Consider the following 16297-nt stretch of genomic DNA (forward strand, 5'->3'; position numbering starts at 1 on the left):
GAAATGCCTCCATGTTTATATATCCTGGAGAACAAAAACCATAAGAGCCAAAGCTGAAAAAATATGTTTGGCTCGAGCTGTTTCAGCAGTAATTTAGACCAGCCCAAGCTCTTTCCAGCAGCTTTACTGCATGTCCAACAGGGCCACTGAGATTCTGCTTCGAGGTCAGTCTGTAAGGCAAACTGACCAGCATTGCTGAGGGGTTCACATTTGGGATCAAACCATTTTACTAAGGTGCACCTAGGTTAGCTCAAAGAGAAGACAGTGAGACCCGGTAATCCTCGAAAGCTCCCGCTGGCACCCACGTCCACAATCGCACCGTATTGGGGTTTATCTTGCTAAACAAGTGAATGGCAGAGATTGGATTTTCTTTGTTGAGTATCGTCTGTGCCAGCCTGACCTTTCGTGAGCAGAATGTGTATCTCATTAGAAATGCATTCAACAAACTAACACAACAGCACACTGATGTCCATAAAGGAAGTCAAATCCCATGCATGTAAATTATCTGCTCTTCTATACAGTTAATCAGTGTTGCCATAGTTTCTGTGGAGTTTTAGCTCCTCGTATGAGGCAGAATACAACAGCTTTTCAGCATTTTCCCATTTTCAGCACTTTAACCACAAAAGAGCTCACTGCTCCAGCCCTGATACATACAAGAATATAAAGATGTATATGATAGGAAAAGTGGATAACATTGTTCTCGAGATTGCAACAGAATTTGAGATTCGGTGACTACGTTAAGGACTTCCCCATGTGGTCTGCTAGAGGTCCCGTTTGAGAAATGTATCATACAAACCAACAGTGCCATGAAAGGCGCCATGATATAATTCATTCATCAAAATAATTAAATAATCAATGCGCTCTTAAATACTAAATCAAATGTGAAATGATTTCTTGTTGGTAAACAGGAGAAATGCCACTGCTGCTGAGCTCTGTGGCAAGTTTTTTTTCTTTTACAGACAGGTGCGTGGAGCAGTCTTGAATCCTCTCTGATGGAAAACAGAATCTACGCAAACATGCTTACAGAGATAATATTTACAATACATTGGCAACTGTCAACCTGGAGATAATTACAGATGCAAATCAAATACTTAACACATCTGCTTTGCAAGGTTGCTCAGATTACTTACAGGTGTTGAATCCAATCCTCTCTCTCTCCCCCTCTCTCTCTCTCTGCTTTTAAGAGGGGACCTGTAACAAGGGCTTAACAAGACTGCGGTGTCTGATGCAAAAGAGAGTGAAATAAATTTTATTCTTTTGCACTGTAAGAGGATTCACTATAATTTAAAGTTTAATCCATTTAACCTAAATGTGTATTCAGAGCCTGGTACACCCTGAACCCTCTATAACTGCTTAGAAATACACTTTTAGCTTGGTAAGGACTTTTTCAGATTTGAGCTACTGACAAACAAAAAGTTCCACTATAGAATAGATGCCTAAATGTGTTTCTCTGTATGTTATATTACTATTATTATTGTTGTTTAAAGAATTCTTACAAGTAGCTTCACACATAGGGAGCTAATTACTTGCCATGTTGTATATAATAACAGAGTAGTTCAACACTGAACTGAGACTTTATTTTAATGAATGAAGCACTGCCGCTATGAAATGATCATGGTTGTCACGGTTTTCAGTCCTGCCCCATCTGATTCAGTGCCTGAAAATGAGTGACAGTTATATTACACGCATAGTATAAAGAAAATGCACCATCTTTGAACTATAAGGATATAAAAGCATAATAATAAAAACGATCTACTGATTAGGGTGCATTAAAATTAGGTAAATACAATGACAGATAAACAACAGCAAATGAGGTTATTTATTTAGCAAAAACCAAACCAAAATGCTGAAGCAGTGTATGAAAGTACACCCCATGATTTAAATAGGTCTAACTTCTCTATACTCAAGTTATTGTTTTCTGTATGACTTTATCAGTATCACACTTTATTGTGTCTTCTTTATAACATTGTTAAAGTCCATTGTTGGAGGCAGCCATTCATACACAGTACTCTCAAGGTCCTGGTTTAGACGTCAGCAAAGAGAATTTAGTTCAAATTAGCAGATCTGAATTTTGCTTTGATATAAATAAACATATTTAAGTCACAAACATTTTGTGTATTAACTAGGCTAAACATAATCTGGGCACAGCTACATTTTCACTAAAATGTAGTTACTAGTCTTTTTTTCTTCTTATAGAAACATACAGTTGATGGTATATGGATGCAATGAGTAAGTCTGAATATTGACATTTTCAGAAATAAGAGTATAAATAAATCATTTGCGGCAACTTTTTTAACCCACTTTCTTGTAAGTCGGTGTCTTTAAAAGAATTGTTTAAAAAGAGGACATAGGTGTCAGTATATCTAAATTTATAAAGCAGAAGTTTGTGAAGAAGCCATACGTAAAAGAAAGTAAAGTGTAAGTTTGTGAATCTTGCCAAAAGGAATTCACGTCTGACACATGAGCAATAGCCAGACCATACAGCTGGAATAAAACTTGCCAGCTGCTGTCGACGAGGTAAAAATATGAAATTGGCCTTGTCTTATCTCACACCAACAGTGTGAACACAAGGCTACATCTCACCTAACTCATACATCCCTGTGATTCTTGCAATATCGGCGAGTTTCTACCCCACCAATTCTGTCTGTTCTGTACTGGCTCTGCATCATGGGCTGACTGAGTCATCTTGAAACAAATGCAGAAAAATAAGCTTTTCCTGAAGGGCAGAAGAAACTGTTTATCCTCCAGGCATTCTTCCACTGAGATAACAAGAGCTGAGTTTTTAGGATGCGGGAATATTATACAGCGGGAATCCAGTTAAGGTACAGACATCTGCAGTGAAAGCTGTGTGTGCTGTACTGCTTAATCCTGAAGAGATAGCTTCATTAATTGTGTTCATCCTCCTCTCTGTTGCACCAGCCAAATGCAGGATGGTTGAATAAGTAATGGGAGTAGAACTGCTGAGTGACAGGATTTTAACCTCACCTGTCTTCACGCTGGGTGTGCTGAGAGGTCTTTGAATGGATAAGTCCTATCAATCAGCAGCTTCGACTACTGACAACATGTTGTGCTGCTCTAAATGGGAAATTGTCAAGATAGGGTTTGTAGGCAATCTGGGTTCCAAGCGTTTGCTTGGAATGAGAAAAAATATCATTAACATTGCAAAAACAATGAATATGCTGGTTACAAATAGTAAAATCGGAGCATGTATAATATGATTTTATAATGAAAGGTTAAATGACTATTGCTCATATGCAATAACTGCCAAGTGTTAGTTCAATGCATGGAAGCTGGCAAATAACCTAAGACACTGATTTTTTTTTCTTTGTCGGTAATGGATGAGGGCAAAAGCTGTAATTTGTTAGCACATGGATTATGAGATTCATTATCATGAAAATACAAAGCAGAAAGATTGACATGTTTGCCCTTTTAGATAACTTGACAAGTCAGTGACCTGAAAAGAAATGCATATTGTGCTAACCCTGTTTATTTGTAATGCAGCAATTAGTGTGAATAAATTTAGGCTAACATACAATTATTGAGGTAAACAAATAGGTGTTAACCCTGATAATTACATCACTTACTGACAAATATTTGCTTGCATACTAACCTGTACGAGACAGTAATTATAACCGGAGGCTATTCTAAACTATAATTTCTCTAAAATTTCTCATTTTGTGGTTTGCTACAGTGAAAGTAGGCAGTGTTGCCAGAGGCTGTGTGCCATGCCAAGTTGAAAAATCCTGCCAATTCTGAAATCCTTGAAATCTCAGGTCTAAAGGTTAGAAATGTGGGCCTGACATGAGCAGATCATTCTCTACCTTTGCTAGAGGATGCAAAACTGAGAAAGTGACTGAAATCTTCAGTTACTCCTCAAAGTAAAGTAAAACGCCTTTTAGCAAGGCACTGAATTGGGAAAATATAGTAAATATTCTCACAGGATTACATTTAATCAAATGATATTTACTGTATTCAGATGCTTTATCATCATGTACTTGCCTTACAATTATAAATGTGTTGTAGAAAGTGAAATCCTGTTTTTCACAGCATGACTTACAGCAGCTCCCAGAAAAGAAAGGGCATGAACACTACCATGTAAGACAGATCGATAGTTTAAAGTGACTGAGAATAGAAAAAAAATACAGGTCACGGCCGCCTGTTACTCAAAACACAACATCTTGTTTAGCTGCAGTGCATTGTGAGCTATCGAAGCTGCTGTCAGATGATGATTTTTTTTAGCTGAACATTGATTGCTTTTGAAGAAAAACATCCCAAATCCATAAGAGCCTTCACGTTGGCTTCTCAATGAGAAAAAAAAAGAAACCAAAAACTTCACAACTTAAAATAGCCCAGATGCAATCTGTAGTTGTTAATTATTGCATTGTCTAATCTGTGTTTGTCACATTATGTGGAGTAATTTGTATGTTTTACATAAAGTAGAATGAAAAATCATTAGTGCAAAGTGGACATGTGATTTCTGCTGCTACCTACATGCTATGAAAGTTTAATGAAGTCATTATGGTGGCATCTATCTACTGGATACAGGAAACATGACCCTTGAAAGTACTGAATGCTTAGCTATGCCTAAAATGTATTCAAGTCATTTCAGATTATTGATAACCTGAAAGGAAATTTTTCGATTGATGGCGGCATGGCACTGATGTTCTTTGAGGGGAGTGAGCCAATGAATAAAACAGGAATGCTGAGACAAAGAGCTTCTCGCGGTCATCAATAAACCCGACAGTGACCACGGCAGCTCTGACCAAACATTTCAGCCTACCTAAACTGTTATCTCCAGGCTAAAACATCTACTTGAAGACGTCCTTTGCCCCCACCTCCCAACCCCATTCAAAGTCAATTAATATTGATTGTGCATTTGAGCAAGCACGTGTATCTCCTCAGGTGGAACCGAATTACTTTGAAACACCTCAGGAGGGCTCCGCTTCTGGGAGAATGCTGAAAACCATTAGCTGACTGGACTGAGAAAATAAAACTGAATTAAAGCAAATAAAGAATAATAAAAAGCCTGCTGTTTCAAGCAGAGGAGAATCAGTCAAGAGTAGCCGCAAATGCCTGCAGTAATGTAAAACACCAAAGCAATGTTTATGTTGGATTAGCCTCTGTTGCTTTCAGTTCAGAAACATGTGCACAACCCATGGAAAGGAAAGTGTCAGCTCCTCAAACACAGACAGGTGTTTATGTGTGCATTTGCTCCAAACACCACATTGAGTATATTTTACTTTCCATATACTCCTCTGTAACTGTAATTGTAGAAGTGTTACAACTAAAGAAAACTGTTTGTGCAACCTTTTAGACTCTTAGATGACCTAATTTGTCATCTGATTTTAACATCCCGTTATAAAAAGAGAGGACAATTAAATAAAAGAACAAAAATCTGTGATACTGACTCTAAGCACACAAGTTGCTCTGCCAAGTCTCATTTGTTTAACTGGGTTCTGAAAATCTGATAAAATTGTAGGTCTTCTGAAAACGTCAAAGGGTTTACAAACATTTATAGACCTTGATATATATTAATATGAATGAGATATATATATATATATATATATATATATATATATATATATATATATATATATATATATATATATATGAATTCCTGAACAATACAGGAATTCAACCAACACAAAGCTACACAGAAATGCCTCCATGCATGCTTTCATAGAATAATGATTGAATAATAATTTGCTTCAACTAGTACAACTAGTACATTTTAGTCCCCTAAAATAATTAATCTAACAATCAAGTAGACCATCTGCAATCAAATCAGCTTGAAAGAGGCTATTAAACATTTCCTGATTTAAAAATGCAGTTGTGATCACCTTGGAATCTTCTGTCATTGCTGTGTACTGTCACTCTTTTCAGTTTACATTTTATGAAATAAATCTTTAGAGAAAAAGATTTATTTCAGCAGTTTTGTATATTTTAATTAAAAACCCTATAGTCTTCCTTCCTACATTCATAGAATATAATTTCCCATTTGCAAATTATCACAAATATTTCAAAAAGGGACGTGTCACATGACATGATAGATTTTCAAGCATTTGACCTCATCTTTCACTTCATCTCTCATCCTGAAATTTTCTGAAAATAGAAACAAGATATCAATAATTTGCAGTCAGTGCGTGACAGAAAGAAAAACATCACAGTTTTGTGCAAACTGCCTGCTGCGAGTGTCATCGTTAGCAGATCTGCTCATGGTCTGACAAGAGGGGAGGTCAATTGACAAATCAGATCTGTGATTATCACTGTAATTCAGGCGCGCTAAAAGTGGATAATCCAGGTCAAATATCATTCTCACTTGTCAGAAGTTGACAATGATCACATATGCATTAACGCCAACCCCCGCATATCAAATGGGACATCTTGAGGAACGATTTGACCACTCGTTTCAAGAGGCTGATAATCAGACAGAAATCTTCCTGGCAGAATCAAACAGTGCACTAGAGATAAATCAGACACACTTTCAGATTTATTGTTAATGCAATCAAAAGGCTCTCTTTGAACAGATTCTCAAATCAACATTTGGTGAGGAGAAGGAAATCAAATGTGCTTTCGTTAAAGTGTTACCAGACAAAGGAGATGGTGTGCTGAGATGTGCAGAAAAGGAACCGAACTCTGAAAGCTTTAACTGATTGGTTATTTCAACAGAACTCTGCAGCTCTACAGGCAGATGATAAGCTCTCTTTGATCAGAGGAGCATTGTTGTATATGGTGATCATCTGCATGTGTGTATATGCAGACATGGAGGTGTGTGTGTGTGCTAGCAACAGCGTTTAATGAATATTCAAGGGAGATATTCTGCAGAAGTGTCCCTCAGGAGCAGTCGGCTTGTTGTTGCACACATGGGAGGCTTGCAATACACCTACTATCACAAATGTTTGAAATACCTTTGGTGCTTTAAGCTATGCGAAGGCCTTTTAAAGGTAAATCTCGGTCATCCAGTATGAAGGGATTACAAACAGGACAGGAGGAGACATAGTGGTACAGAGTGTAATTTCATTACTGTTTATAAATGTAAAAGTTAATTACAAGTTTGATTTGGTTTAAATGACAGAGAGAAAGAGAAAAAAAAACATTCCTCTCTCCTCTGCTTAAAAAATGGAAAATTGTTTCTATCTGGATTTTCTAATTAAAGAAAATTACGAGTTAAATGTTGTTTTGCTGCTTTATTTACTTAACTGCTTTACTAAACCATCCTACGCCCATTTTTCCCCCTCATCCCTTAGGGGGGAAGCAACGACAGTAGATTTATCTTCTGTATGCAGCTTCGTCTTCTTTTTTGGAGGCAATAATTAATCCCTCATTTATAGAAAAAATATATATATAAATAAATAAAGCTGCACAGAGATAAGGGACTGTGGTCTGGTAGTCATTTGGTATAACCTCTGCATCACACAGCCTAAAGCCTATTTGTTGTGTCATGTGCAGTTGCTCTCACTCAAGCTGGCAGAGCAACACAGGATTGTCACAGCTTTGTTTTCCCTGTACAAACGCTCTCTGCAGAGGGTCTGCACATATACTAAACCACCTTTTATCTATCAAATCCATTCAAATCATATTCCAGAGCTGTAAAACTTCCGTATTTCAATCACTGACATCATTTTGGCTTTATTTTTCTATTCATTAATACTTTTTGGTTGCCATTTAAAAAATTTAAAAATAAAACCTTGTTTGACTTCTTAGTCTTGCGACTGTGTGTCCTACCAAAAGTCCTTTCCAAACAGTGTCGTATCTCCACTCGACCAAGACCTTCCATCTCTACTTATAATGTGCATTTAATAAGAATTAAATTGGCAAGTGGATAGATGTGTTTTGAGCTGTGTGATAATGACAGTTTGGCTTTTCATGGGTTTGATATGTGGATGACAGCCGCCTGTAAGGCCTAATGGAGCCGTTCCACCAGCATCTGTTAAGAATGCTTCATTGAGTTTACAATTAGTAAAGGCCACGGTTCACTGCCAAGCTCTGTGACCACTCAGAGTGGGCAAATCCAAAAGATTCACTTTAACACTTTTATCACAGAGTGGAAGGAAGAGCTGGAATTATATTCTGTGAGCCAAAGACGAATGTGTAACTTCTGTCAGGTATACGGGTCTAGCAGGATCTCTGTAAATGTAGCAAAATGGTGTCAAGAACTGACATAAAAAGCCTAAAATGTTCTATATATAAATGCTTTCTGGCTTTCTTACACTGGTTTTGAGGTAAAAGCTGAAAGTGATGTTTTTTGGGTAAGGCATATTTTTTTGTTTGTTTATTTTATTTACTTATTGTTTCCCTTTATGTCCATTCAGTTACTTCTTCTTTACCATAAAGTACTTTGCAAGAATCTTAAGCTATAACACATGTTTTTAAATATTTGTAAGTAATAAAAAGCATAGTATAGGTGCAGCGATTTATTGAATGTGCAAATATTCATGAAAATCAAGTACAATGCAAAAATAATAATGCAATAGTTTGCATAATTCTAATGACCTTGAAAGTCATTCTTTGGTTTAACCACCTTTATTCCTCAACACAGCCTGAATTCTCCTAGGCAGGTTTTATAATAATAATAATAATAATGGATTGGATTTATATAGCGCTTTTCAAGGAACCCAAAGCGCTTTACAATACCACTATTCATTCACTCTCACATTCATACACTGGTGTAGGCAAGCTACAGTTGTAGCCACAGCTGCCCTGGGGCAGACTGACAGAAGCGAGGCTGCCATATCGCGCCATCGGCCCCTCTGGCCAACACCAGTAGGCAAGTAGGGTAAAGTGTCTTGCCCAGGGACACAACAACCAGGACAGAGAGCCCAGGGATCGAACCGGCGACCTTCCGGTTACAGATGCGATTCCCTAACCCCCTGAGCCACGGTCGCCCTAGTCTTTTCTAGTCTTAAGTCTTCAGAAATAGTTCTCCTGTTTTCTTGAAGGACATTTCAAAGCTCTTCTTTGGATGTTGGATGGTTTTGTTTTGTTGACATGATCTGACCTTGCTTCAATAATGTGGGGAGGCTTTTCCAAAACTGATAGTGTTCTTCTATCGAGATATGGTTTTACCTGGCAGTGTAAGGCACTGCAAGTCAGATGCTTTTCAAATGGTATTGCATGGTGAGGGAAAACTTTTCAACATGCATAATTCCATCGATTTCTACAAGATCTCCAGTACAACTGAAACGTGCCCCCTAACCATCACAGAACCTCCATTGTGTTTTACATATGGCTACAAACACTCATTGTTGTACTGACCTGACCTTCTGATCTTCAAATTCAAATTCAAATTTTATTTGTCACGTACACAGTCATACACAGTACGATATGTAGTGAAATGCTTGGACAACTGCTCGTGACCTAAAGAAAACAAAAAAGGAAAAGGCTATGAATAAGATAGGAAATAAATATGAAAAATTAAAAAGGGTAAATTTAACTAGGAAGGAATAAAATATAAATTAAGGTTAAAAATGAAATAACTGTACAACACAAATTAGAATGAAGGGTAAATTTAACTGGGAAAGAATAAGAAAATATATAAATTAAAGTTGAAAATAAAATAACTGTACAACAAAATACACAATACAGAACTATATAAGAATGTATGAAGAAATATAAATAAATATATATATACACACACACAATAAAAGCAGCTGTACAAGTATTAACCGGAAATGAAGAATGTAGTGACCAGTGTTTTGCACTGGTCACTACAATCGCTTTCCGGACCTCAACAGAGAGAACAGTCTGTTGTTGGGATGGCTGAGGTCCTTCACGATCTTCCTGGCCTTCGTCCAGCACCGCCTGCTGTAGATTGAGTGCAGGTCAGGGAGCTCGGAGCGGATGGTGCGCTCAGCTGACCGCACAACCCTCTGTAGAGCTCGTCTGTCCTGCATGGTGCTGTTCCCGAACCAGGTTAAGATGTGGGGGATTCTCTTCACATTTTGATTCCTTAATCCATAAAACCTGTTGCCACTTATTTTTAGCTCAGCTCTTGCATAATTTGTCATATTTCATTTCTCCGCGTTTGGCTTCCTTAAGAATGGTTTCTAAACACCCACCCTTACATTAAGACCATTTCTGATGAGGCTTTGGTGAGCAGTAGATGAACATGCTGAAGTGGCAGGTTCATCTCTCAGGTCCTGTGTCAGGTCTTGGCTTAATTTTTTTTTTCCCTATTTCTTACGGACATGTATGTCAGATACTGTTTGTATGCTCTTTTTTTAGGCCTAACTCTTTTTCTTTTGTTTTCCACTTTCCCAGTTTCTGCAGGTTTTTTAAGGATTCATTGCACACTGTGCTCAGGTATGCCAAGTTTTCATTTAATGGTACCTTGGGAATCACCTTTTTTAATTCAACAATGCTATTTTATGCCTGTCAAAATGTTTATCTTATCTTATCTAAAATTGGAAATAGGAACATGTGTGTTTTAGCAGCAGGCTACTAAGAAAGATTTTCTTTTGTTCTTTTGCTTTATTTGCTAAGTTGTCTATTGTGTGGAGACATACCACTGTAAGCATGCTTACATGAAATAATTCATATGTCATCATTGGGTGGCTTAATAAAAATAATACAAAGATGGGACTAAAAAAACAATAAAAGCAGCCAAAATTTGACTTCCACAAAACCTGGAGTACTCTTTGTTAGGGATGTGAGTAATTTAAACATTGTTGCTCCTGCTAGTTGGTGCAAGAAATACTAGTTGGTTCAACATATTATTCTTATTTTATTGATTTATAATAGCAGTTGCTGGTTCAACGAGCAGCTACTAATGGATTCTTTGCTTAGGAGGGAGGGTGTAAACAAAGCAGATGGAAAGTGAACAGATAACAGTCATGATAACTGGAGTGGTCCTGCTGTATTTTGATGTTAAAAAAAAAAAAAAAAGTACATTGACTGCGTCGCAAAGAACAGAAATGTGATCAAGCAACTGAAGAGATAACGTCATCCTGCACCAGGGTGGGAAGAAATCAACAATACTGCGTTGCCGAGAAACTGCAACCTGATCAACGTGAAATGAGTACACAATGCTATCCATGAAGCAAAATTTCTGCAGGATCCAGAAACATTTATGATCTGATTTGTTTAATGTGGAACATGAGTAATTATTTCATTACACACACAAAAATACACACAAAATACTTGTTTAATATGGGGCTAAGAACTGTAGAACTTTTGATCTTTGCTTTTTCATGGTGGAGTGATCATATACCATAGACTACACTGACTCACAAGTTTGAATATATGGATAAGCCAAAAGCCTTTTGGAGAAAAGTCTTCTCGTCAAACAAGACAAAGATTGAGCTATTGTGAAGGTGAGGCTTCAAACTAAAGAACACTGTACTGCACTGTACCATAGTGTCAAGCATGGTGGTGCTTCATCCTGAAGCTATTTTGTTGCCAGTGACACTGGTATATTGCAAAAAGTGAAAGGAATAATGAAGGACCATTTGCAAATTCTTGACCTTCACATAGACACCGATGTGTGCTTCAACATGACAGTGATTCAATGCTGTTTTTGAAATGGATAAAGCAGGATAACATTATGTTTCTGGTATGGTGTTCCCAAAGCACCAACCTCAAACCTATCGAACATTTGTGGACTATGCTAGAAAGCTGGGTCTATGCCAGGAAACAAAGCAATTCTAATTGTTTTCCCTGTGAAGAAAAAATAACTTTTTTCACTCAGTAAGTTTTCTAATGATGTTAAAGCAACAACAAAGAGCAGCGTCAAAGAAATGAACTGAAATGAACCAAAGTGCAACTGTATTCTTCTTCTTTTCAGAGTTATAAACCTGACAAGTCTTTGATTTTTCAGTCAAGCATTCCAGTTCTTTTGTTTAGCTGATGATTTACTCTGATGTTTATTTTAAAATGAAGAGACTTGGACAGGCAGGTAAGTCCAACAATGTAAATTTTAATAAAGCTTACTTTGGACTAATAACAGGTGCTGCCTAGTACAAGCAGGCAAATCTGATAAATGTCCAGAACCATAAATCACTTGAAGTAAGGAGGTGAGTCCAAAATGAGAGAAAGAAAGCCAGTGAGGGCTATGAGCTGCAAAGCCGCAAGACAGAAAAACTGTGGTGGAGAAGGGCTAGGCTATAAATGTGAAGCAAAACACAAATGTGATTATTGTGGATGAGGTCGGTCACAAAACTGGGAAAAGACTAAGAGGTTTTAAAAAATAAAATAAAGATACAGAATGAAAGTGATTAACAAAATAACATGGGAAGTTTGGAATGCAAACCTATCAGTGAAAACCCAAAAAGCAGAAGATACACAAAGAAAAGCTAAATATATTGAAACGCTGGAAAGGTGTTTTCAAATGCAGGTCACCGGTAAATTTCCAGGTACTGGAATCACCAAAATTCCAGAATGTTTCACTTGCACAGATTCCAGTTATGAGCCAGTAGCATGTGCAGCACATGCACAGCAGCGGAGTCGGTAACTGCATGTACACTCACATGCTTTAAAAAGTAGAACAAAAGCCCCTAACCATGATAGTCTAATCTGTATAGAGTTTCAGTCGCTTGGACTGTGGGAATAAATATGAGTGCCAGGAAAACTGTAATTGGAAGCTCTAAATTACCTGTAGGTGTGAGCTTGGTTCTGCTGGTTTGTGTTGTGATTGACCACCCAACTTTCCTGCCCGATGCTCAGTGGAAATTAAAGATTTAGTGAACAGATGGATAGATGGAAGTACAATATCAGCAACTTCAAATTTCAAAAGAAACCATCTTAACCAAAGATTTTGTATTTGTCATTGGCATTTGTGAGATTTGGCCTTTTATGCATTTAGCCATAATTACATAACAAATAACGACATTAACATGGAAATTTCTTCAGTCATTAAAATCCAGTTAAACTTCTTGAACTGTGCAAATAGTTGACCATGAAGAAACTGGAGAATGACCAATAATGGCTTTTTAGGAGCCCATAGAAATATTAAGGGTGATTACATTGGGCATCGTGGTGGTTTGTTCTGTTGCCTCACAGCAACAAGGTCCTGAGTCCTGGGTTTTCCATGTCTGCTTGGGTACTCCAGGTACTGTGCCTTCTTTTTTCAGTCAAAGCACATTGAGTGGGGTTCACAGTGACCCTGAATTGGATAAGTGGAAGAGAATGGATAGATGGATGGGCAGTCTGAGTAAATGGTAACAAACAGCTGTATTTTTCAAGTCTTTACTAAACACACTGAGTAATCATTCACAGTCCAGGCTGGAATGTGTAATGGCGTTACCACTGTGGTGAAATTAACACATAGGAAGAGGACTGATAAATATATTTTCCACTTTATGCTATAACTGCAACTGTTGTATAGCAGTAATGAAACATATAAATGGTGGGTGCAAGGTTTTTTTTGCATTGTTTATTTTTAGCAGGTTTATTTAAAAAAAGGACTTGCCAGGTACAAGTTCACTAATAGGTTTGCAGGATAATTGAAAGCAGAACTTCCTATTCCTGCCTCACCCATACAGAAAGAAAATAAAGTGCATATCCGGAACTAAAGTTACATAACCACAGAAAAAACTGTGTAACAATCCTTGTCTCAAACATGACAGTCTAGACAGAAAGACGATCACGTGGGATTTTTTTTTTCAGTGGTTCAACACAATAGGGCTGTCACTTCTGCGAGGTTGACCAGCATTATGTGTGCACAGAGTTCTGTGCTTGCTAGTGAGTTTCTTTTGAGATGTGAAAAACTATAAAGTGCAAAGCAGAAAAGGAGTGTAGTGCCAGTGTAGCTGGGTGGAATTAAGAAATAGAGAAACACACGACAGACAGTCATATACAAGTCACTGGCCGTTGTCTGTTCACGAGTCTAGCAGCTTCTTACCTTGTGGGTGGAGAAGGTGTTATTTGTCCTGAAGAAGTAAGATTATATGACTGTAATTAACTAGCATAAAACAGTAACCATTGTAACAGACAGCAATATTGTCTATATGTCACACTGATGACTTACCTGCTGCAGACAGGTACATGTATAGATCAAAACTACAGAGAGGGGCCAGAATAATACAAAAAGAGATCTTTATTCAAACACCATCTACAAATGTGTTATACTTAATTAACTTTATTCTTATCTGTTCCCAAAACACTCAGTCAGCTGCAATGGTAGTCAGTGTGCTTAAGCCCTACCATCTGACTCACATGCAAATATTCCCTAAAGTTACTAAAGCGTGTTTTGTTTAATGTTAAATCGTATTAACTTAGCATATTACAAATATGGATCTAGTCTTTCCTGGCAGTGGAGTCAACTTTACTTTGTATATTGTGTGCTGTTCTATCTCCCAGCAGTCTTTTTTATCATACACAGGACCTTCCTCCCTCCAATTTCAACAAGTGACCATATGAGTTGGGAGAAATGCAGCATATGGAGGCACCGCCCCTTCAGCCCCCCTGCTGACACCAGAACCAGTCAAGTGAAACAAGGCCTCTGCATGGCGAAAGCAGAGAGCAAGCTCTTCATCTCTCACCTCAAAATCATTATTACCTGATTAAGTGTGATTAAGAGAAGATCATTAGCAGCTGCATGTCCTGTCAGTAATCATTACTGTGATGGGTGCGTTATACCCAATGAGCTCATCTGCAGGCTTAGCCACTTTAATGATTAGGGAAGCATTGTTTAGCTCAGCTCTTGGATAAAAGGTTGACTCGCTATCGTCTGTGCAGAAAGTCAGAGTGAGGTGAGCGTCCCACAACTGCATTATAATGAACTAAATTGTTCAACACGGGGGATGACATTGAACAAATTTTAACTCCAGTCCTTCTACATTGTATACTTGTGTTACTCATGTCCAATCTATTGGTAATAATGTCAATCCTTTGGTCACCGAGCAGTTTAATACTGAATATACTCCAGTTAGATTTGGATTAGTACAAAAGCAAAGAGAATGTTCACAGTGAACGAACACGAGCATGACTGAACACCTTTATAAGGAAAAAAATATGACATTTCTTCTTGCATTGCTTTGTTAAAATGTGTTTTTTCTGTTCTAACACTTTTTTAGTCAATACTTTTTTTTTCAAAAACTGTCATGCCAGCAAAAATGATGTATGAATTATTCCTGAGGTTTGTGCAAAAGTTAATATGTGGAGGCTAATCAATGATATTGTAATCACTAAAACATAACCTGGAGTCTCATAGGGGGAAAAAACATTCATCACTTTCATCTTCAATTTCATCTTCATGTTAAATTAATTTTTTTAATTTGATTTTGTGTCAGTTGGAATGTGGAAGAAGAGTAAATAAATCCCTAGATGCACTTAAATAGCTTCAGGAATTTAACTGCATATGAAAAGGATTAATTTCCATGCTCTATAAATATCTGGAATTAATTATCATTAGTGAGAAACTTTGCAGTGCAGTGATACATGCAAATTACCTTTGGCTTTTCATCTAAGTTATCTCTGTATCAAGTGCCTCTTCAAGATTCTAACGGACTTTAGTTGAAGATGAACAAATGTCTCTGAGATTTATGTTAGTTAAAGCGAACCCGGAGAAGATATTTTTTTTAACCTTATTGGTGAGCCAATATTATCAGCCAATATTAGTTATGTGTTGATCTGTGAGTATCATCATGCACAATGGCCAATCAATGACAATTAAACCACAGACACAACAATCAGTTGATTCAAACACATTCAGGAAGATTGTGAACAAGTAAATAAATACACACATAAAATTTTACGTAAATCTGTTTATCTTTTGTATTTGTGAAAGAAAGAAAAATGTTGGCATTTATATCAGATTTTTAAATCATCATATATTGGTATTGGTCTTTGCCTGTATCAGCCAGGCTCCTAATAGAAACCATTCGTGCTTGCACCTTGCACTCTAAAATGAATGTGCACATGTAGAGGGGCCATTAATTCGTCACAATAAAAGAGAAAATGTGGAGTCTATCTGTGTGTTGGTCTGATTTTTAAACCAAAGCTTAATGAAACTGTGCATTTGCAGAGACATTAGCTCATCGATGCTGCTTAATTTTTTTGGTTCATTATATCTGTTTGCCAGTGAAGACTCGGAGGTGTGTGTGTGTGTGTGTGTGTGTGTGTGTGTGTGTGTGTGTGTGTGTGTGTGTGTGTGTGTGTGTGTGTGTGTGTGTGTGTGTGTGTGTGTGAAAACTAAATAGAACTACAAAAAAACAACAACACCATGTCCTATAGGACATTGTTCTTGTTTTTTTAAGTTAGAGTTGGACGACTCTGACTGCATGTATCTGGTTATTTTCACTGAAAAATGAATTTGACTTAGATCACATACCCTTTTTTATAGTTTTGGCACTGCATGATA

The 16297-nt window shown here is 37.3% G+C and overlaps 1 long non-coding RNA gene across 1 annotated transcript in view; it reads left to right on the forward strand.

The window, feature by feature from the left end:
- LOC146654523 (uncharacterized) overlaps positions 1–16055 on the forward strand; it is a 68472-nt gene extending 52417 nt beyond the window's left edge. The window contains exon 5 of the long non-coding RNA XR_014914764.1: positions 10261–16055. This is a non-coding gene — a long non-coding RNA (uncharacterized LOC146654523). The remainder of the gene's footprint in view (positions 1–10260) is intronic.
- The last annotated feature ends 242 nt before the right edge of the window (positions 16056–16297 follow it).

The sequence above is a fragment of the Rhamphochromis longiceps genome, linkage group LG14 (assembly GCF_057381845.1).
Source record: "Rhamphochromis longiceps isolate RC_006_pf linkage group LG14, R_longiceps_female_GT1.1, whole genome shotgun sequence".
Taxonomy (NCBI): Eukaryota; Metazoa; Chordata; class Actinopteri; order Cichliformes; family Cichlidae; genus Rhamphochromis; species Rhamphochromis longiceps.